The 16,319-nt window shown below is 38.6% G+C and overlaps 1 protein-coding gene across 1 annotated transcript in view; it reads left to right on the top strand.

Moving 5' to 3' along the window:
* The window catches only part of dpydb (dihydropyrimidine dehydrogenase b), a 202,947-nt gene that overhangs the window by 49,081 nt on the left and 137,547 nt on the right, over window positions 1-16,319 (top strand). The gene's annotated exons all lie outside the window — the stretch shown is intronic.

Here is a 16,319-nt window from a genome sequence, read left to right as displayed (position 1 = left end):
GTTTAAACACAGTGGACCAACACCAGCAGCTGACATGGCACCCCAGACCATCACTGACTGTGGGTACTTGACACTGGACTTCAGGCATTTTGGCATTTCCTTCTCCCCAGTCTTCCTCCAGACTCTGGCACCTTGATTTCCCAATGACATGCAAAATTTGCTTTCATCCGAAAAAAGTACTTTGGACCACTGAGCAACAGTCCAGTGCTGCTTCTCTGTAGCCCAGGTCAGGCGCTTCTGCCGCTGTTTCTGGTTCAAAAGTGGCTTGACCTGGGGAATGCGGCACCTGTAGCCCATTTCCTGCACACGCCTGTCCACGGTGGCTCTGGATGTTTCTACTCCAGACTCAGTCCACTGGTTCCGCAGGTCCCCCAAGGTCTGGAATCGGTCCTTCTCCACAATCTTCCTCAGGGTCCGGTCACCTCTTCTCGTTGTGCAGCGTTTTTTGCCACACTTTTTCCTTCCCACAGACTTCCCACTGAGGTGCCTTGATACAGCACTCTGGGAACAGCCTATTTGTTCAGAAATTTCTTTCTGTGTCTTACCCTCTTGCTTGAGGGTATCAATGATGGCCTTCTGGACAGCAGTCAGGTCGGCAGTCTTACCCATGAATGCGGTTTTGAGTAATGAAACAGGCTGGGAGTTTTTAAAAGCCTCAGGAATCTTTTGCAGGTGTTAAGAGTTAATTAGTTGATTCAGATGATTAGGTTAATAGCTCGTTTAGAGACTCTTTTCATGATATGCAAATCTTTTGAGATAGGAATTTTGGATTTTCATGAGCTGTATGCCAAAATCATCAGTATTAAAACAATAAAAGACCTGAAATATTTCAGTTGGTGTGCTTGTTGACATTACAACCATTGCGTAAGCTTCCCTTGCATGTCGTAAGTCACCCGTCACCTCCTCCTTGGAGTCAGAAGCCTCTGAGGACGCTTCTTTCCACTATTTTCCTAGCCTACTCAATCGTGCCGCCAATGAGCCTCACGACAGTTGTGAACAGGGTGAGTGGAGACTCCATCTCCTGGCGGTCCAGCTGGGTCAAAACCACTCTGGGGCCGCACAGTTATTCTGTTGCCTCTCCGGATTCGTCCCCTTGCCAGTTGCGTAGATTCGGTCCGAGCAGACAACCCTTGGACAGACACTGGCTCTCAGCTGCCCCCGGGGGCCAGCAGAAATGCATTCCCCAGTGAGCCTTCTAAAAAGCGATTATGCGATTCATTGTCACCTGGTGCCTGTTCAAGTTCAGTGATTTCATCACACTCACGTGTTGAGCAGAAATGCTCCTGTAGCTCAGTGAATTTTATTACACTCAGGTGTTGAGCAGAAATGCTCCTGAACCTCAGTGAAGTTCATCGCACCCAGGTGTTGAGCAAAAATGCTCCTGAAGCTCAGTGATTTCATCACACTCAAGTGTTGAGCAGGAATGCTCCTGTAGCTCAGTGATCTTCACGCGTAGTGTTGAGCAGTGCTCCTGTCTTTTTTGCTCCTGTCGCTTGCACCTATTGTGCCAGGTCAGGAGGGAGTCAAGTCAAGTCAAGTCATCCTCATTTATATAGCGCTTTTAACAATGTAGATTGTTTCAAAGCAGCTTTTCAGAGATAAACAAAAAAATTAAGGTAACAGAGATTGGTTTGGTTTTATAGTGGTTCTTGAAAAATGTTTTTTTCCAGCTAAAGTTAGTTTTGATTGATTCACTTCCGTCTAAATGATCATTTGTTATTAAATTGGGGGCCGCTAAGACGACACCGTTCTCTCTAAACAGACTTTAAACGTGAACCTGTGATAGACGCTGATGGCGTTCACACGCGCATTAAGAATTGATTCTATAGTTATGTGCGTTTGAATATATGTGCGCAGGTTTGTAATTCCTTACAAACCATGCCTAAACAAACTACTTGTCTTGTCTATAAATTTTGATGCAGAATTTTATTTTATCTTATCACTTTGGGTAGGTACGCGAACCGAAAAATTCCACAACGCTTTATCTGTAGAGTGGTATAGGGATCCTCCATAGGGAGAGGCTAGTTGGCACTTCAGCACTGCATTGTCATCAGGTCCAGGCGAAAGTCCTTCGTCAGATCTGGAAACGGCCTGGATCCGGCAGGCTGCGGGAAAACCTCGGGATAAACAAAGACACTAAAATTAGCGTAGACGCCATTCTTCTTATGATCTAACGAGTACATCAGGATTTAAGGGAAGTGTTCCCAGTTCCGGCTGACCTAATCTAAGCAGCCTAATATTGAATTATAGAAGTCTATAGAGTGTTATGTGAATGCTAGGTCAAAGAGATGTGTTTTTAGTCTAGCTTTGAACTGACAGACTGTGTCTGCTTCCCGGAGAATATTAGGAAGATTGTTCCAAAGTTTTGGTGCTAAATAGGAAAAGGATCTACCGCCAGCAGTCAATTTAGATATTCTAGGTGAACTTTGAGATCGCAATAGACGTGAAGGACTATAATGCGTTAAGAGCTCGCTCAAGTACTGGGGAGCTAAACCATTTAGTGCTTTGTAAGTAATCAGCAATATTTTAAAATTTACACGATGTTTAATAGGGAGCCAATGCAGTGATGACAGAACCGGGCTAATATGGTCGTACTTTCTGGTTCTGGTAAGAACTCTAGCGGCTGCGTTTTGAACTAGCTGTAGTTTGTTTATTAAGCGTGCAGGGCAACCACCCAGTAGAGCATTACAATAATCTAGCCTTGATGTCATGAACGCATGAACTAGTTGTTCCGCATTTGTCAATGAGAGCATATGACGTAATTTAGATATATTTTTAAGATGGAAAAATGCGGTTTTACAGACACTAGACACGTGACTTTCAAATGAAAGATTGGTATCAAAGAGCACACCCAGGTTCCTAACTGACGACGAAGACTTAACAGAGCAGCCATCAAGTGTTAGACGGTATTCTAGGTTATTACGTGTGGAAGTTTTTTGTCCAATAATTAGAATCTCTGTTTTTTCAGAATTTAGTAGTAGGAAATTAGTAGTCATCCAATTTTTGATATCAACTATGCATTCCGATAATTTTGTGAATTGGTGAGTTTCGTTAGGTTTGGAAGAAATATAGAGCTGAGTATCATCAGCATAACAGTGAAAGCTAATTCCATGTTTCCTAATGATATCTACTAAAGGTAGCATGTACAGAGTGAACAGCAGCGGTCCTAGTACTGAGCCTTGTGGTACGCCATACTGAACTTGTGATCGATAAGACATCTCTTCATTTACTGCTACAAACTGATAGCGGTCAGATAAATATGATTTAAACCATGCTAATGCAATTCCACTAATGCCAACATAGTTTTCTAGTCTATTTAAGAGAATGTTGTGGTCAATGGTGTCAAATGCAGCACTAAGATCAAGTAACACTAATAGAGAGATACAACCACGATCGGATGATAAGAGCAAATCATTTGTGACTAGTGGTGGGGGAAAAAATCGATTCTGTTCAGTATCGCGATATTTTGCGCACGCAATTATATCGATACAGTAGCGCAAAGTATTGCGATATTTAATTATAAAATTATCTGTTTTACTTTCCGGTTTTCTCAGAGTTTACTCTGATCATTTACATTTGCGTATTACATCCACAAGGTGGTGCTTGTTGCGGTGCTTTGTTGTCATACATTCGACAGCAAATTCAAATGAAAATGGCTTCAGTATTACGGTTGTACACGACGCTCCGCATCTTTCAAATCGAAAGTGTGGGTAAATTTCGGTTTTATGATTATTCTCAGGTTTATGTTACTCTATTATGTCTGCTTTATGTTACTCTATTGTATTTAAATAATTTTAAGTTATGTGCTGGGAGCTCAGTGAGTTTTGTTTGTTTCATATTAAATATTACCTGCTCGGTCTTGTCTGTCAGCGCGTTGTCATTGTCCTCTATTTTTCACTGCTTGAGAACATGGGTTGAAATCGCCCTCTAAACCCTCATTCACTAAGTTAGGCCTATTCCCTAAGTTAACGTTAGTCCACTAATACTGTTCACTTGAAGGAGTGAATGAAAACGAGTAAGCGACAGGCGTTGAGCGTACATAAGCTGTACATTCGTTAATGCAGTGCAATGTGGGACAGAGACGCGATCTGACACGCGTCCCATTTTCTCACAAATCTCTACGTTTATTTAAATAATTCAAGATTGCTCTTATGAGAACACTCGACAAAACTGACATTTTGGCATAATTTGTGTGTGTTATGGTTTGTTCAAGCCCGAAAGAGAACTTGATACTGACGCGCGTCTTTTCTGTGGGTCGTGTGTGTGTGTGTGTGTGTGTGTGTGTAATACAGGCAGGATTTAACGGATACTGCGTAATTGCGTTAAACATTTTTAACGCTTTAAACTTTTTTTTAGTTTTTGTTGCGGTGCCGCGGTGGGCAAGTGATGAAACCAGTGTTGCAATGTGTCCCGAATGTTCAAGAAGAAGTTTTTCAGTTTTTGCACTTCAGTTAATGTGTAGAAGATAATGTTTACAGAATTAAATGTGACATTTAAAGTGAGGTGAGCGGTCTTATTTTCCTAATTTTTTGTAATGCCTTTGAATAATATGGGGGACGTGAATCGCAATATCGCAGAATCGAATCGCAATACTTCCAGTATCGCAATATATTGAGAATCGCAATAATATTGAAACATGGCCCAAATATCGCAATACTATCGAATCGTCACATTTTTGCCAATTCCCACCCCTATTTGTGACTCTAATGAGAGCTGTCTCAGTGCTATGGTGCGGTCTAAATCCTGACTGGAAATCCTCGCAGATACCATTTCTTTCAAGAAAGGAACAGAGTTGTGAGGATACTGCCTTTTCTAGTATCTTTGACAGAAAAGGTAGATTTGAGATCGGCCTGTAATTGACTAATTCTGTAGGATCAAGTTGCGTTTTTTTAACAAGCGGTTTAAACATAGCCAGCTTAAAAGTTTTTGGTACGTATCCTAGAGACAAAGACGAATTAATGATGTTAAGAAGAGGATCTATGACTTCTGGAAGCATCTCTTTCAGTAGTTTAGTCGGTATAGGGTCTAACATACATGTTGTCGATTTAGATGAATTAACGAGTTTGCAAAATTCTTCCTCTCCTATGGCAACAAATGAATCAAATTTTACCTCAGGGAGACTATAATGCACTCCCTGATGCGATGCTGTAGTAGACGGTTGCATAGTTATAATTTTGTCCCTAATATTATCAATCTTATAAGTGAAGAAGTTCATAAAGTCATTACTGCTGTGTTTCTTGGAAACTTCTGGGCTTGAAGCTTTCTTTTTTGTTAGTGTAGCCACTTTTTCAAATAAATACCTTGGATTATGTGTATTTTCTTTTAATAGGGTTGAAAAATAAGCAGATCTAGCAGCTTTTACAGCCTCTCTGTAAGCAATCGAGCTCTCCTTCCATGAAATCCGAAATACCTCTAGTTTTGTTTTCTTCCAGTTGCGCTCCATTTTTCTGGCTGCTCTCTTAAGGGCCCGGGTGTGCTCGTTGTACCACGGCGTTGGACTATTTTCTTTAATCTTCTTTAAGCGCAATGGAGCAACTGTGTCTAAAGTGCTGGAAAGGAGAGAGTTAAAAGTTTCATTTGCAATATCAAGTTCTTCTAAGCTATCTGGGATGCTGAGACGATGAAACTGATTAGGAAGATTATTGATAAAGCAATCTTTAGTGGCAGAAGTGATAGGTCTAACATACTTGTAACACGGAGTTGGCTTTGCAGCCTTGGCTAAATGTAATTTACATGAGACTAATTTACAGGAGCAGGTCTTGATATTTGCCCCTTATTGGCCCAACCAGACTTAGCTCCCCTCGACGGCCTTCCTGACTTCCCCTGAACATATTTTCAGGGACGGGGCACGATGGCACCCGCGTTCTGACCCCTGGAGATTTCGGGCCGGTCCTACACTAGACACAGAGGTTCAGGTGACTATCACAGGAATATGTGGTAGTTACCATCACTTCTGCGAGCACCCCCTGAAAAGAGGTAGTGTGCTTACGCTTAATAGAAGTAGAACCTACTTGTTGGTGAGTCTTCTCTCCGTGAGGAGATCCTGAGAGCGTTCGGTCATTTCAGTGCTCTCTTTCCTGCAAGATGGGTTGGAGTAGGCTGTTTTCCTCCACCCTCAAAATGATGTTGCCTCTTTTTCCATTAAACGCACATCATGATGCAGAAGCATGGAAAGCACGTCCTGATCGTCAGGTTCCTGAGGGAGCAAAGGTGAAATCCTTCTGCCCCTCTTTATCCTCTTGGGCCTTATCTCTGGTGCAGCTGCACTGCAGAGACCGCAGAGAGGGAAGGCAGTTTCCAAGCGAGGTTGGCCCACTGAATGATGTCTGCCTTCATCTTAATGAAAATTCCGAGATGTACCTTTCCAATTACGTGGTGAGCTCCTCTAAATGAGTGTGTGCCACCCTCCTAGGTGTTGACAAGGTGCTTCGCTGACAGATATTCTAGAGTTGGGGGCTGGCCGACACCCTTACTTGAACCGCTGCTTCCCGTGGTCTCCCTTTTCATGAAGCCAGTTTCACCTTGAGCCCGGTTTAAAGTGTCGACTTGCTGCGCCGTTCCCCTCCTATGGATTGGATACGTGCACCATTTCTACTCCAGTGAGTTTCCCTTTCCGAACCCTGTTGAGTTTTTCCGTTCCCCTCTGACATCAGACGTGGCGGAACGTCTGGTGTTAGGCCTACCACTCGTAAGCAGTGTGGAACCTGTGTTAGGCTGGGTCCATATGTTGCGATCCCTACGGTGATCCCAAATCTGTATTCTTCCACGGGACGGCCCCCTATGGCGAGCCTGTGTCTTCCCTCGGCAGAGTCTCTCCTGTCACTGTCAGCTGAGTCTCCCCCCTTCTTCGGCTGGAGCCACCCCAGTGACTTCCATATGTTGTACTGCCCGGTCTTCGCCCAGTTCATTTGTGTATTCTCCACTTTTCCCTTCGGGTATTTTTGGCTTCCGCAGCGTCCCTTCCTTCCATGTCAGGAATCGCTTTCCCAGTGGTCCTGTGGAACAGCAGTGACTTTTCCGGCCTAAGCCCTGTCCTTCCCCGCCTGAAAAGAGCAGGGGCAACAGGAGGCTTTTGTCTAGGCACTTTAAAAGGTTGGTCCCCATTCAGTCGTCGTAAGACTACGTTCTCCGTTCCCTCCTTCAGGGAACAGTGGGTTGCATACGCATCCAGGACGTTTTGTTGATATGACTACATGTAGTTAAAGATACACATTATGTGTTTTGTCAGAGATATTTTATAAAAATTACTGAAATACACCACCATTTCAAAAGTTGGTAAAGACTTGGGGTTGGTAAGTTTTTTGTAAGATTTTGAAGGAAGTCTCTTCTTACCAAGGCTGCATTTATTTGATTAAAAATATAATAAAAACTAATATTGTGAAATATTATGGTAATTTAAAATAACAGCTGCTAATGTAACGGCAATGGCATTCAGGCGGTCTATGATGCATGCGTGACATTAACTGTTAATACATGACAGATCATTTTTTTTATGTTTTGTGTATTTAATTGTTTTTTATGCAACTTTTTTTTAGATAAGTAATTTTTTAAATAAGTAAATATTTTATGGTTATGTGCCATTTTAATTGGATCTGTATAACATTTAATGCCAAAAGCAACCCTTCTCTTTCTTAAACCCTTCTCTCTTTTTAAAGGATTTAAAATGATAAATGAAAATTTGTTAAATGATTAAATGATCCATTAAGCCATCCTCTTTATTGTTGCTTAGTGATTTTTTACGTTCTTTGACTACGGCAGTTAACTGTTTACTTCCAGTGGCCGTTGCCATTCCATCATCAGCTGTTGCCTAAAGCCCCTATTATCAATGTTGAAAACGGTTACTTTATACGTTTTTAGAAACTATGACACTTTTTAAGGATTCTATTATGAATAGAATGTTCAAAAGAGTAGCATTCATTTTAAACAACTTTTAAACCTTATTGTCAGTTTTGATCAATTTAATACATACTTGCTAAATAAAAGTATTAGAGCCAGATTTACTATACGTGGCAAATTAACGTGAAGGCACAATTGTCATAAGTCTAGTCTGTGTTTCTGTCTTGTTTCATGTTTAGCAGTTCCCCGTTATGTTTATTAGTCTTCCCAGGTATTTCTTATTTGTTATCTTGTTTATCTTGTTTGCCCTTGTATTTAGGCCTGTGTGTCTAGTTCAGTCTTTGTCAGTCCTTAATGTTGTATGCTGGTTCTGAGTTTGAGTTTGTATAAATAAAGAAATGCAAATGGATCCTACTTCCTCGTCTACTTCAACCACCCGTGACAACAATCCCATAAAAGTGCCAATGGGAGTGGAAAGTTCTGCGCGTGATCTACTGATGACTCGCAAACTAAAGAACACAGATGCAGCCAGATAATTTCCATAATGACCAACGCAATCTACCAAGAGCAGCGCAAATTAGTGTCTGGTTTAAAACATGCTTTTTTTGGCCAGTAAATAATGGTGCAAATACCAGTAAATTGACGAGCGCAAAACTTAGTAAATAACTTTTGCTACGTCCCAATTCACATCCTAAATAGTATTCAAAATTAGAATTAGTGTGTCCCAAATCGTAGCATTTTGGTATATTGAAGTATTCCAAAGATACCTGGATGATATTCTTTTTACGGTACAGATCCGTGGCCACTCTAATATTGCCCACAACTCATTGTATGCTGGACAAGGATTCAGTTAGAACTACGAACACAATTAAAACGTAAATGGAATAAAACGTAAAAAATAAATAAATACAAAAATGCCGGATGTACGAGACCGGCGGTTAAGTAGAGAGGTTTAGATAAAGGGGTTTGAATGATTAATAATCAGTATCTTACATGACAAAAATATATTTATGCAATGTTATCAAAATTATATTTCATTTGCAATAGAATTTTGGACTTTTATAAAGATATGTTTGGTCATTAACCTTTAAAGGCATCATTATGCAAACACATGAGGAGAGTCTCCGCATGAAAGACCCACGACATTAAATTGAATGTGGACTATTTTAACTGTGACAAGATGATTGACAGGGTAGTTAATATGGTGACAGGATGCACGTAACTAAGCGACAGAGCGGTCCGTTAGACATAATTATGACGTAGTAATATGTCCCAAAACTTGCCTATTATTCTGCTACACATTCAAAAGTATGTACTTTTTCTTCACAAAACAGTACATACTTTTAGGGAATAGTATAAGTAGGTGAATTGGGATGCAGCACTTGCATGATTCATTTAAATATTCTCCACTCATACATTTTGTGTCCGAAAGGAAAACTCCTACAAATGCATATGCAATAAGGTCAGTAGTTTTTTAACGCCGAAAGTGGGTTTTTGCTGGCACAAACTGTTAGCAAATCTGGCCCTCAAAATCGTACTGACCCCATACTTTTGAACGGTATACTGTAAGAATTGTTTTATTTAAGTTATTATTAAAATTATCTTTATTAATGAAATTACATTAGACACGTATTTATTATTGAAATTATCTCATCATTTGTCAATGGAATTGCATTTCTTTTCATTAATATTTATTCCTTAAAATAACTTTTAAGTTTTGTTAGGGAAATGGAACAGAATCACTAAATTCTTAACGATTTCCATCCCTAGTTACAGTATAAGAGTTTTTACTAGACTTGTACTAATGGTCTGAAAGGTGAATTTGGCTTTATATGATATATTCCTGCACGAAAGCGAGGATCTCAAAGCCGACAGCTGCCTTTAGTGTCTGTTGTCAAACCAATTTCACAGATGTTAGATGAATCAAGTCAAGTAACATGTTGTGTTGTTAAAATGATGAGCTCTAATGAGGAATAACTCCTCTTATTATTCTCTGCTCCACCACACCCCTGACAGAAGCCCTTTTCCTCTCCCTGTATATTCTTTGACACAGGAGCCACAGTATATAAAGGTGGATTGATCATTAAAACTGTTCTCTCATCCCTGCTGTCCCTCTACCTAGTCTGAAAGGAGGCCCCTTTGATTTAGAGCCAGGCTTAATTGGTCGTATCTAAAATGGGTTTAAGTAATTAAGATGACAGAGCCGGTCTGCGAGAGGACACTTTCCTCATGTCCTCTCCGAGAGGTCTGGCACCTCTCTAGGGTCCTCATTATGATTCTGTCCCCACAAGTTACATGTCCTCACAAGTGAGGATTTTGAGGGGTATCTCTCCAAGTTGACCTCCCACACACACGATAAATTCATCATCTCTACAGAAGAGCGTTTGGGATTAAGTTGGAAGTAGTGGGAGGCAGGAGGTGATTTGACAGTGTTCGCTAATGCCCACGTTGGTTTTTAAATGAGCTAACATTGTATCATGTTTTGTTGCACTGAGTAATACATGAGCTAGTGTGCTAGAGAGAGACCACAATGAAAACCTGGGTTTTAACATCTAATTTAATCCTCAATTTACAATACCTCAAAACTAATGTTATTCATATTAATTAAATCCAAATTAATAAGAACTATTTTAGATTCTGCACTTTTAGGTCACTAATCAAGTAAATTTGTGGCATTGCTCATGTATAGATGGATGTTCTTCTAAGATGATCTTTGGATAATTCTTAAATCATACGGGCGGAATCAGGTCTTCATCAGGTTTTAAAGGGGTCATAACATTATTTTAATATGTTCCTTGAGGTTCACTTATCATTTTAATAAAGTTCAGTCATGACAGCTCTGTGGATAGGTTGTAAAACATTGTATTAATGTAAATGGATTATGGAATGTAAATAGGTTTGGTTTTGGCGAACTACACCTGCTGGTGCTGCTGCTACTTGAGCTTTGGTTGCTGCTACTACTGTAGACCAAGTACCTCTTGAATCTGCTAAATGCTCAGAAGATAAAATAAAAAAAATGCTGCTGTTACTGCTAGAGAGAGGGAGACCCTAATCCTAACCTCCAACCTGCCCCAATGTAGCAGGTGGTGCTGGGGTAGGTGGAGGGCTTGAAAAATAATTTTCATTACGAACAGAGATAGTGTATTCGTGTGGATGTGTCATGGTTATATAGGGAAATGGCACTGAATATGGAAAATTGATAGAGAACCTTACATTGAACAAACCAATCAGAACGTGAATATGAGTTCAGAATTACAATATGAGTTTTATGACTGAACTTTTAATTTTTTTGCACACACACACAAAAAAAAAACATATGTGGAAAAATTTTTTCATCCTTATTCTGAGACTGTCTGAAGTAATCAATTTTTAAGGGCCGTCAATATTGTCAACGTCAATATTAAATCAAAATTTTATTTTTTATGGAATATTATTTATTGAAAATAATTTATGTGATCATCATTATTTATAATGAGGAGGACGTTTTGAGTTATGAAACTTGTTTTAATGGTACAAAGACCTCTTATATGTCAAAAGATTGAGGAAACTGTCATGAAACTGTCAGAATCATACTAAATTAGAAAATAGTTTAATAGAAGTATTTTCATTAGTGGTCCCGTGGACTATATTTTATCTGGGAAATTTTATAGGATCAGTGGTGCAACAAGAGCTCACTTGTTGTTGTTGTTGTTGTTGTTGTTGTTGTTGTTGTTGTTGTTGTTGTTGTTGTTGTTGTTATGAAATTTGCTGTGCTCTGTTGATTTACAGTTTATTCCACAATTGAAATGAGTGAGACATATATGTGTGTGTGTGCTGCTGAATGAATCGGTTGTCAGTGCATTTCGCTGTTCAAAATAACAAACTAAAGCTCATCGACTGCCCATAACATAAGTAACTACTAGAGCCCGACCGATATATCGGCGGGCCGATAGTATCGGCCGATTTTAGGCATTTTCCTAACTATCGGTATCGGCATTTATAATGGCCGATAAATGAATATTTTAAAAAATGCGGTGTGGTGATTCATGTAAGGGTGCGCTGCCAATAAAGCACCTAAAAGCTGTCACAAGAACTGGCAAAAGTAATGATTGTGAATACAACAAATATAGCAAGGAGACATTTTAATTGTTTATTAATAAACTAGTGTTTTCAGTCAGTGTCAGCCAAAGATGAAGTTGACGATGCTGACTCGCGATCTTCAGTGAACGCGCGAAAGAGAGAAATGCACATTTCATACGATTACATGAGTCTGTCTGTCTTTCGTTTTGAATTGTTCTGTTTAAAAGAAGACATTTCAATATAGATATATTTCAATTCTCAGGTCTATACGCTGAGTTTCGGTTCATGAGACGAGCTCCAGTTCACCCGCAGGCGCCTCCGTGTCGAGATTGTCTATCGTCTGCTATATTTACTTCTTATAAATTAAATGCAGGCAAATGGTTGATGAAACATTGATTAAAATTAAGATACAATTAATACAAAACGAAATTCACTTTGAAACGAAAGGTTTTGTGCTTTCTGTTTGATGTCTATGTGAAAGTTTCAAAGCATATTTTAGTGCCGCTTTCAGAGCGCTCACGTCCGTAGTGCTGAACTGTCGCGTCTGTAACATTGTTTTTTCCTCATAAATGCGAACACGAAAAATAAAATAAAATAAAATAAAATGAATATTTTATGTAGCCTGTGGAGACTGAGAGCCAACCCTTCTTCATCCGGTGGGTAGTAGCCTACTTGTGATTTGCGCAGTGTAATTCACAGAATTGATTTCTATGCTACAAGCCTCTGTCACGTATTGTGTGAGCTTGTGACTATTGCAAGTGCGCAGCTGAGAAGTCCTGATTATATTGTCTGCTATATTTAGGCCTACTTCTTATTTATTAAGGCAATTGGTTGATGAAACATTGATTAAAATGCGTGGCGCGAGCGATCTCCGACAGTAAACTGATTCTGCTTTGTCTCGGGTAAACGGCTGTTGCGACGCGATCAATAACGGCCATGTAGACACCGTGTTAAAGCTCATTCTGCCTGATAACGCTACGTTACAACATCAAGCAATATTCCAAAAATTTATATAATTATAACACTTTATATAGGGCCATTTTGCATTAAGAGTAGCCTAGTTTCACGTTTAGTACATTTTGCTTACTAATTATTTAAAATAGTATAAAAGTACTGTACATGTAATTAAAAACGTTTTCATTATGATATTATTAATTTTACTTTAGTAAAAAGATCATAGTTCTTCCTCCACTGGTAGAGATTAGAGGAATTAAGAGTAAAAATAGAAGATAATAAGGTTTTGTCAGTGACACTTTTTATTTATTTATTGATACAAGTTATGACTAAATTAAAAGACAAAGTCGTTAGTGAAGATTATGCAACAGTATTTAGAATATAATAGAATATAATATAATATAACATGCAATGCAAACTAGTTTGGTTACAGCTCAGCTGTATAATTCTCATTCTATCATTCCCCCTGCCTCCATTACATATCTGTCACACAAGTGTATGATTACCACATTTGAGTGATCATTGCAAAACTTGTTTATAAAATATATTTATTCTGTTTATAGCTCATGTGTAAAGTACCCATCAAAAGTTTGTACACACCAATAGGAAAGTGTCCAAACTTTTGACTGGTATACTGTACTATAATACACAAATAATATTGCTACTGTATTATAATATACACATAAATAATATCGGCCGATATATATCGGTATCGGGCTTTTTTTACTCTCTAATATCGGTATCGGCATCGGCCCCCAAAAATCCATATCGGTCGGGCTCTAGTAACTACACTGAACTGGTATAAAATGGATCTAAATTAAATCAATAATAATGTTCATTATCTAAATAAGTGGGTTTGTCCAATGCCTTAAATAGAAATTGTCAACTGCTCAGTTTAATTGCCTTCTGTTCAGTGAGTTTATTATTTTTTTAACCTTAAAAAAATGTATTCACCACTGTATTTATTTATTTATATTTTTTCCACAAGTATATGCAATAACTAGCACTTAATTATGGTTTTATTTTATGAGTTAATTAGGATGTCTTTAATTTAAAATTAAAAACTGACATTTCTGACAACTACACTGTCTCGGTCAGAGATATCTGAAATAAAAACAGTCCCTTGTCATTTCTATGTATATTGTATATTCCTTCCAGCTGTGCTAAGTGCAGACAACTCTACTTAATCAGGTTCATTAGGATTATTGATGGGGTTCTCTGATAATTAACAGCAAGAGATTCCCAAGTGCACTTCACTCTACATGAGCGGATGCCTTGAACATATATTTCCTCAACATCAGTCAGATATGACCTCTGTCAAATGAAATGAGTGTACAACGCTTTGACACTGTAGTGACATGAGGTATTACCACTGACACAGTGCTGGAGCGGAGTGCGTATTCCAGAGGTCATGTTTAGTCTGACCTCCCATTGTGGCTCATTTACCAGCTGGTGCTAAGACCAGGCAACACACGCAAATAAATAATGGAACAAGGTGCTGAATTTAAGAGTGCAGGGGTCAGAGCTTATCACTTCTGCTGCGTTCACATAACAGAAAACATTTCAATTTCCAATTAAAAAAATATGAATGTGCCTCCAGCGCAGCACTGTGTGCAATGCTAAGGATGTATGTACTGCAAATAAGCCAAGAAAACGGAATTGTGACATTATTAGACACAAGCAAATATTTAGAGGCATAAATGTTGTGAGATAATGTCATAACTGCTATAATTGAGAATCCCAGCGGCCTCCATTCTTAAACAAGGGAAAACTCCCAGTAGCAACAACACGCAGCATATCTATCAGAGATTTCAGTCGCTGCCCACAGGGAGAGCTGACTCCGTTAATGATCATACTGGAATTATTCTGCCCTTGAAAGCGAACTTCAAATGCATATTTATTTGACTGAATTACATTTAAGGCCTAAGCTTTTCATTTCTCAAGCAGTACAGCATTGACTCTATGTTTGCCCTTGAAGTCCCTTGCTACAGAATACGATAAAATTTATTGCTTTAAGTTTATTCCATGCTTTCTTTATTAAGTATGATTTTGTGAGACATGAGACTTTGGAAATGTGCTTTTCTGTCTTGTAAATATAGTTGGGAGCCGAGAAAAAACAACAACATTTGAATGACGTTCCAGGGCAGCAACACCACTGAACAGATTATTTTTAGAGAATCCAAAATTCAGTGCAACCAGTGTTATTTCTAAAAAATAAAATAAAAAACTCTAAGAACAGATTATATTACAAGAGTCAAAAGCAGCTAGTTTAGTTAAATTCTTAAATTAATGAATCTAATGAGTCAACCATTTTTTAGTAAATTAAAAATGAATAGTTCAGCCACGAATTAGTGTTCTGATTGGTTGTTTCAATGTAACTTCCACAGAAAATAAATTTTACATATCCATTATTACTTTCCTTCATAAGTAGTAAATAATTGTAAATAACAAGTATGCAAATAATTTATTCTAGCCCTCTGTCTACTTGACTTGACTTGACCTAGATTTGTTATGGGGGGTCTCCCTCTCTCTACCACCTGCTGCATGTTTCAATTGATTTTATGTTCTGAGTATTTATCAGAAGCAAGTCGTACTTGCTCTGCAGCAGCCATAGCTTAAGTAGCAGCAGCGTAGCAGATCTAGTCCGTCAAGACCAAACTTATGTACATTCCATTTAAATAAAATGTTTTAGAAACTATCCCGAGAGTTGTCATGACTGAAATATAGAAAACGGATGAGACTTAAATCAGTGTAGTTACTGACTGGTTGGTTCATATGACAAAATTGAGTGTTGTCAGTAGTACAGAATTTTATTAAAACAATATATACGAAATTAGCACATTTTTATTTTATATTGTTATTTAATATGTAGTTAAGACCAATTATTAGATCGGATTTTTTTCACTTTTAAAAATACTGCATTTCTTTTTGTTCTTGTAAGGTATACATATTTGGAAAAATAATGGTGAATGCAAGCATGAGCTGGAATCAGTAAAAGGAATCTTTTCAAAATTCTTAACAATTCCCATCACTTCGCTTAATCCACATTGATTGTCCGCAGATTTTAGCCAGAATTTTGATGTGATCCTTTTATTATGGATGCATGCAGCCCCTCAATTTCCCAATGACATTTGTCCGAATGTGTTTGCTCTCAATCAGTCAGGAATGCTAAAAAAAAGTGGCAGGTTACTATGAGTCAAAACATTTTAAAAGATGTATGTGAAACTGACCAAAAATCAGGTAACTGAACTCTGATTATCGCACACTTGTTGTATGTCTTGTCAAAACCATGATATTTCAGCTTTAGGTTTCAACTGGAATTTCACGCTCACAGGGACCTAGTCGAGCCTTACCTATATCCAGAGCCGTTCCGCTCGTTTGCTCTGATGGAATGTGCTGCATGCATTTTGTTCCGCGTTGAATATTTAATTGGCTTATCCCATGTATAATTTAAAGCAGGCATGTTGTTG

Source organism: Siphateles boraxobius, unplaced genomic scaffold, assembly GCF_051911475.1.
Source record: "Siphateles boraxobius isolate OS27281-9 unplaced genomic scaffold, OSU_SipBor_1 1, whole genome shotgun sequence".
NCBI lineage: Eukaryota > Metazoa > Chordata > Actinopteri > Cypriniformes > Leuciscidae > Siphateles > Siphateles boraxobius.
Note: the sequence above shows the minus strand (reverse complement) of the source record. Positions and strands in the feature narration are given on the sequence as shown.